We start from the raw sequence: 7,599 nt of genomic DNA, 5'->3' as shown, positions 1-7,599 counted from the left end.
AGCGGCAAGAAAGTGAGGCGAGGAAGGAGCGACAGAGACGAGGAGAGATTCCAAGCAAGTTTTCTCATGTGCAATGCATAATGAGGAAAGGCAGACGGCGTATAAAGGGCCTACAAATGAGGCTCCGGTTATACATACACATTCGGGCCAGATACGCGTAGCCAACGCGTGCAAACGTGCACGTGCACACGCACAGAGGTTTAGGCGGGGTGTGAAAGACTTCGCGAAACCAGCCCTCTCACCTACGTTGGGTTACACACCGTTGCTATCCGCGACTTCTAAACGCGCAACCAAGTTAAAAACTTCTCCCTCTGATTTTAGTTATCCCGGTGGAAACTTCGGAAACGGTGCACTCGTAAAGTTCTCGGTTAATCTCCTGCTGTTTGTGCTGCGCTCGCGTTGTGACGCGCAACGATCTTCGGACTCTGATGCGAGATTTAGAGAATGGACTTTTAGGGGAAATATGTGGGTCGTGCATGGTCCAATTCAGAAAAAAATGAAGATGAACTTGGAAAATTTCGAAATCCCTTGACACGCACATAAAAGATCGATACGCCATCTTTTGCATTAAAATCATACAACTTTTCTATTAAACAATTTTTTCATTAGATACGCATAATCTGAAAGTTATTTCAGACGTGCAAGTTATGTGAATATATCTCGAAAATGTTTTTCCGAACAATGTCGTATTCTTAACTCTTAAGTAGATTTTAAGTTGATAGTTGCATTACGTGTTGACATCATTATTTTCATTTACCAATTTGAATCAAACAAAACCTTTAAACGTTAAGGTAAAGTCTATTTAAGAATCTAAAAAAATGTTTAAAGAAAAACGTAATTGTTATTGAATTTCGATATTTCTGATGAAATAAGGAATTCGTATTATGTTGTACGAGTAACTTCATGGGTTGTTAAGTGTTATTATAGTTTCTGTCAATGAATTTCACTCACGGTAGAGTAGTCGGTTGCTCAATACAGACCATTAAAATAATAGCCGACGAAAATACGAGCACATAATGACCGACGCATGCTGCATGAAAAGCGATTAAAGGTGTTGGATCGATTTTCCCTAGTAACTGACTCGCCATGCTCGCTGACGGCCAATGCAAATCGTCGAACATCGTCGTTATTAACGTTGTTCGATACCAAATATTAACACGAATTTTCAATATTCTGTACTTTCTGTATCTTACATTATCCGTCAATTTATGTTGTTCAGAGATACCATTGGCTTACCTTGTTCATGATTTGGCGGGGATAGTCCCGCCTCGTAAGGATCGACTCTGTAACAGAAAGAATCAATCATAATTACTTAATTTTATAATACATAATAACAAATTATAATAAATATGAAGCAGGTATTATTTTTCTATTGTAATTATCTTCGCGCCATTTACTCATCTTCTCAATGTTTACCCCTTGATTCTAAAATAAATCTATAATATATTTCCCAAAGTCTATAGCACAGAATCTTTTCCAAATGTCTGATTGTCGTATCAAAGTAAATATTTAAATATTTTCCAAATAAATTTTTTCCCAAATTAGAGTTGATTGCGCGCGAACAAAATTACATTCACGCGTGGAAAAGGACAATCTTCTCGTCTGTGGCACGTCTTTTTAACCTTTTCCGTTATTGCTGCGTCTCGTGACGCCAGCTAATGCACGCAGGTTAGTCCCCGATCGTGCATCCAATCCCGCATCTTCACCCCTCTTCCCCAATCTTCTCCTCTCTTCTGCCCCTCAACGGGCACCACCGAATTCCCGTAATCTAATGAATGGCCTAACCCCAATATCCTCTCGGCTCAGCCTCACCGCCGCTACCCTCTATGTACTTTGCCTGTATGTACCATGCATGTAAATACGTTCACGAACCGAGAGATCCGAGCGATATCGGCTCGCTCCCGTGCGCGGCGTGTGTTTCTTTAAAATTCGACTACCCTCCAGCGTCGATTAATTATTTTGACATTATCGAGACTATTTCCCTCCTCGATTTATCCAAGACGATCGAATCCAATGTCCAGCAATTTCCCTCGGATCAATTATTCCCTCAATTCCCTGATATAGCGATAGTAAATTTTGTTAGATTACCAGATATTTGTTTAAAAAAAATTGGAAAAATTAAAAAATTACAAAATTAATTAATCGTAGATCGTTGTTATCGCCAATACTGCAACTAGTTGAGACTTAATGCCAACGAATAAACTCTTTACAAGCAAGGATTACTTGCAGAAGTAGGATACACTGATTGTTGAGAAGATCGTGGACGCGTACGTTCAGCGAAACAACCAAGAAACATGAAGGCGGAGACGTTGGAAAATGCGAGAGGGTACGGGAAGAAATTAGTCGGAAGCAAATTGGCAAGAGAGTTGAAACTTTTCAATGCGCTTCGTTAGGTATAGTGACCCGACCAGCGCGACTCGCGCCAACGTCTGACCCCCTCCCACCCTCCCAGCCAACTATCTACCAATTGCGACGACAAAGAACGAGCATGACCCTAAAACACCAAAGGAACAAGTACAAGTAAAAAGTAGAAGAAGAGAAAAAAAAAAGGAAAAAGAAAAACGAAATTCACGGATGGAAAATATCATCAACCGCCGGTTGTATCAACCCCCGGCGACGCATCCGCCGTCATATTTAAATCCGGACCAGCGGAACAACAGCTAATTACTGGACGGGTGGAAGCAAGGCGAAGTTCTTTCGTCCAGAACGAAGGGACGGACGAAAGAGGCACGCAGGCTCGAGGCACCGGTGGAAAACCGGCGGCTCAGCAGCAACAGGGCAAGGAAGCGCAAATGTGTTTATTTTCTGGGAATAATAAAAAGGGTCGTCCGGGTGCGTCCGTGACGCAAGCGGCGATCGTACGAAAGTTGGGAATAATGCTTCGGACACGACGTTCGTCTGGCTTTGCCCCGAGAGCTCTGCTCTACACCCGCTCTCGCCCACTCGCACCCACAACCCGCTCCCCGCCCAGCCTTTGCCGATCTCCAGCAGCCTACCCTTATACGCGTGTCCGCCGCAGATTCAGACTCCTAATTAAGACGAGGGTGCGAGAGGGGTTTCAGGGGTTTCTGCCGGGTTCTCCCTGAAGGGAGGTGGGAGGATGTGGGTGTGGGTAGCAGAAGGAGGGTTTTCACGAGGTAAGGGGCACCCGTACCGCGCCGGAGGGGTAAGCCAAGGCAAAGGGGGTAAGGAATATTGATCACGGGACCACCACGGCGGCGAGGCAGGGACTGGCCATACTTTCCCTCTCTCTCTCTCTCTCTCGTCTCCTCCTCCCTCTATCTCTTTCTCTTTTGCTCTTTCTTGTTCTATTCGCTCGTTCTCTGTCTCGCTTTCTATCGTCTTGCCCCCGGTAAGTGTGTCCTACACTCTCGCACGTAAGCATCGAACGTCTTTCGCCGTTGCTCTCGGCGTGCAAGCGGCACAGATCCAACCAGACCAAACCACCAAACGCCAGATGCGTGAAATCAGTCGGTTAGAGGCTGCCCCGCAGCCTTTGCGAATTATTGACGCTGAAACCACGACCGCGGAGCAGATGATGCTGCGAGCTGTGTTTCGGGACTCGGCCTTTCGGGAGTGCCGGCCCGTGATTTGGGCGACACCAGTGCTATGAATGCCAGTAGTCGCCGCTGTGAACTGTGACGCTTCGTCGAATCTCGCGAAATCTCACGAACAGTGTACGTGATGGAACAAGCGAGAAGGAGATTCGGAGAATTTCAAGTCGAAATGGATAATTATTGGAAAATATCTCGTTACTTTAATGATTAATACCTTGATGACCTAAACTGCGATATAGCGTGTAGCGGGCGAGGTTTCGTTTTTATCAAGAAAATATGAAGTTTCGAATCTAATTACGTATTGTATTTTCTAAGAAAATGATTGTCAAGTTACAACATCGTTCATAAAGAAAATATTTTGCGTCCAAGTATAATTTTATCCTGCTAGCTGCCTGCATGAAGATTTCAAAAGTATGCTAGAGGATGATTCCGCAACTTCTTGCGCGATAGGCCTATCGCCTCGGCGCATCTTAAACTGAAACTTCGATTCAGGTTTCTAGTATGTTCACAACTAGCTCGACACTGGCGCAAGTTCCCAAGTTGTCCTACAATGAACTCAATTTTCTGAGGTTCAGAGAACTTTTGTTTAAAGGTATTTCCACCTCGTGTGTTGTATCGTCTCATTGAAATCTCTACATCTTTGTCTGAAAATATTTTCCAATCATTTCTCTTTTTCTTAGAAATATAAAATCTGGCGATTAAAAGGACTCTTCAAGAAGAAGAAATTATCGAGAAACAAACTACTCAACAATAATACGATTATTAAAAAAGATATTTGTAACTAGGCTACAGATTTTATTCATTAAACTGTTAAATTGATATTTAAACATAGAATGCATTTAATCCACGAATGAATATTGTTGGAATGATTGCAAAATTTATGTTACGTTACTGTTATAAAATTTACGGTTAATTAGTTTTATTTTCTGTGTCATATTCACCACGATGAAGGTTAATAACAAAATTAAAATTAAACTGAAAATTCCAAAAATAATTACGATCCCCAATGGCTCAATGGCGCCAGTCGAGAGCTGACATCCAAAAATTTTATTAAATATTCGTTATGATCGTCTAAGTTGTAATATAAATTTGCACGAAAATCCATAAAATTCTTTCAGCGAAGATTCGCTGTAAAATTCAGAAAATAAACGAGGGCCGGGATTTCTCGACGATCAGCATGCAAGTGAAGTCAGTCGGACGAAATGGCTCGGTTCCCGCGCACACAACGACTCCGATGTACAAGAGGAGAGAAAACAGGGCCCTCGGACAAAAGTTCCTCGCTCACCGGAATCAGGGTGGCCTGACGAACTTTGACGCACACGCTCGGCCGAACAGAATCTACGTCGTAGACGTGTGTAGCGTTCTCACGAGTTTTCGAGTGATCTTCCAGAATGGCAAGAAGGAGGAACGACTTGGCTCGTTCCCGAGGCTACGACAGGAACACACCGGCACAAAGCTCGAGTTTACACGACGCGACGTAGCGACTCGTCTTTCTGTCCGTCGCTCTCCCTTAATTAAATCTCTCGACCCTTCCTGAAGAACTCGCGCGACTCTAGCAGAGAGCTAGAAGTATAATAGAATGGCCCCCATCGTCCTCGTCGTTCCTCGTTGTCGTAACACGTCGCCACCGCCAGATTTTTCTTCCTAATTGTCGCGAATGTCTAACACAAACCGTCAGCGAGAGTGAAGCTTTTATCTTTCGGTGGTGTTTTTTGAATTTGAATCGACAATTGATATTGGTACAATGAAGGCTTGTAGATTCTAGTAATTTTGTGTGAATTCGAATTGATATCAGATTATTGGTAGATTGTGAAGCTTTATGCTTTTTTACAAAAGAAATTTATTGAGATGGAGCAATAACAACGCTAATAATGCAATTTTATATATTTCTTTGTATTATCTGCATTACGTGCAGCCTCTGCATAAAAATTTAGTTTAGCTTAATTTTAAAAATTCTGATTCGTGAAACAATATAATGAGATATAAATTTAACCCTCTGTTATGAGATGAAGTTTATTAAAGCTACAAATTAAAATGAAATCCATCATGTGACACTATACGACACACCTATATTCTTTAGTATTTAATAGGTAGATTAGTAAGAAACATTGTCAAAAATTTTCTACATTTATGAATAAATTAACTGAAAGTTTGGGTGTCTCCATTTCGAACTTCACGCCCTAAGTACGTCATCTCAACAACAGACGGTTAAATCTAATAAAAGAAAATTTATTCTCGATCCGATTGAATGAAATTGAAAACTGGTCATGTTTCTCTATGTAGAAACCGAACAAAGACCGGCCATTCATACATTAATTTATAATGAAGACCGTAGAATGGCACATGCAGTAGAATTCTATTCATATGATACTGTCTGAGGACAAACACTACACCTATAATCGGAGTTCGCATAACAGAAGTTCTATTTGCGATTTCTCGTTCGAATAATAGCTGGCATTCTTCTCAAACTGAAATATCATTCCAATGAGCGAACCTCAGATAAACTGCCGGGATTTCCAGCCACGGCAGTTCTCCACACATCGTCACCGATTAAATACCCCCCCCCCCCCCACGATCTATATTTACCATTCTTCGAAGCACTATCAAATCGCCCAATGAGATGACTATTATTGCGCGGCAAGAAGTTATATCGAACAGCTCGATGCGCCGACCTCGGCATAATGGCCGATTGATCTATCGTGGATAACGTCTTTTCTGAGTTCGCGACCTCTTCAGGGATTCAATGCAGCGGCATTTTCATGGCTCCAGGTGGCCGTTATTCGGTCCGGTAACGAACGTCAAGGGCGACCTCGACGAGGCCGGAAGAGATCTCATTGTCCAAAAGCGGAGGCCACGATAGGAGGGTTGCGCACCGCCGGCAACCAGCCAACTCAAACTTTGATATGGTTTCCTAAATAACCAAGGCTACCGATACCGCAGCACGATAGTCCTCTCTCTCTCTCTCTCTCTCTCTCTGTCTTTCTCTCTTCCACCGGTCTCCGCCCTCTCGTCCGCTTCTGCATCCACTTGGTCCGATCTATGGCGTGGCCAGGGTTGGTATCGTAACTACTGTCGAAGCATATTGAAACCCTCACACCAACAATGACCCAACTTAGTCCTCTCTCTCTCTGTCGCTGTCGCGTTTCTCCGCCGCGCCACGTAATAGACACACACGCCGGTGTGGCGTGCCCTTCGTCGCGAGAATCTCGCCGCGAGCGTGCGTTTGTCGTTTCGCGTGCAAAGGTTGCCCGTGTGCGGAGCGTGGTCGATCGACCGCGAGTACAAGATTCTCTTCTCTTTCTATTTCTCTCTCCCTCTCTCCCTCCCTCTCTTGCTTTCACAGCACGGACCGCGTCTGAGCAATTTGAAAGCGGAGTGACAGGCAATCAGGAAGGTAGACGACCAGCTAAGGACAGCGTGAAGGAAAGGGCTGCAGAGGGACACGCGTAATGACCGACGATTTATCCGCGCGCAAACGAGCCAAGAATTTCGAATTAAAATCTGCGGTCGTAATTCGTTCGGGAACGAATGTTGAATTTGAAATTGGGACGAACGGAGGATTGCGAGAGGTTGCATTTTAACGAGGGAAGAATTTCTTTTTCTTCTTTTTTTTTTTGGTGGCGCCTCGAGTGCGCAGATGCCTGTAAATTGTGACTTATTCGAGGTTTCAATTTGACGAGTCAATGCTGTCGTTACCTGTTAACAACCATATGAAAAAAATAGGAAATTTGTCATGAAGTATACATTCAATGGAGGGTATTAGAACCTTGTTGCTGATTATCTCGAAATTAGTCCGCAACGGACTGGTATAAAACGCACGTTGCAGAAATCAGGCGTAAAAAAAGGGTGAACTCTCGTTCCTAAGAGGAACCGTTCTTGGCCGCTACGGATGTTTATGACTTCATTATTCCCGGTGTGGCAAGATGGAAGCGTACGATAACGATCGCGAACGAATTCACGCGTACGAGAGGTGGGCGAGGGGGGGGGGGGTGAGACGGGGGAGGTTTAGAATATCTTTCCTCGAGACCAGGCCAGAAGTTGG

At 43.8% G+C, this 7,599-nt stretch overlaps 1 long non-coding RNA gene across 2 annotated transcripts in view; it reads right to left on the bottom strand.

Moving 5' to 3' along the window:
* Positions 1–1,234: 1,234 nt before the first annotated feature.
* Positions 1,235–7,599, bottom strand: part of LOC122530963 — a 148,313-nt gene continuing 141,948 nt past the window's right edge. For both annotated transcript variants that reach the window (XR_006307155.1, XR_006307154.1), the window contains exon 4: positions 1,235–1,283. This is a non-coding gene — a long non-coding RNA (uncharacterized LOC122530963). The remainder of the gene's footprint in view (positions 1,284–7,599) is intronic.

This window comes from Frieseomelitta varia, unplaced genomic scaffold (assembly GCF_011392965.1).
Source record: "Frieseomelitta varia isolate USP_RPSP 00005682 unplaced genomic scaffold, Fvar_1.2 scaffold_368, whole genome shotgun sequence".
NCBI classification, from domain to species: Eukaryota; Metazoa; Arthropoda; class Insecta; order Hymenoptera; family Apidae; genus Frieseomelitta; species Frieseomelitta varia.
This window is presented reverse-complemented; position numbering and strand designations above follow the sequence as displayed.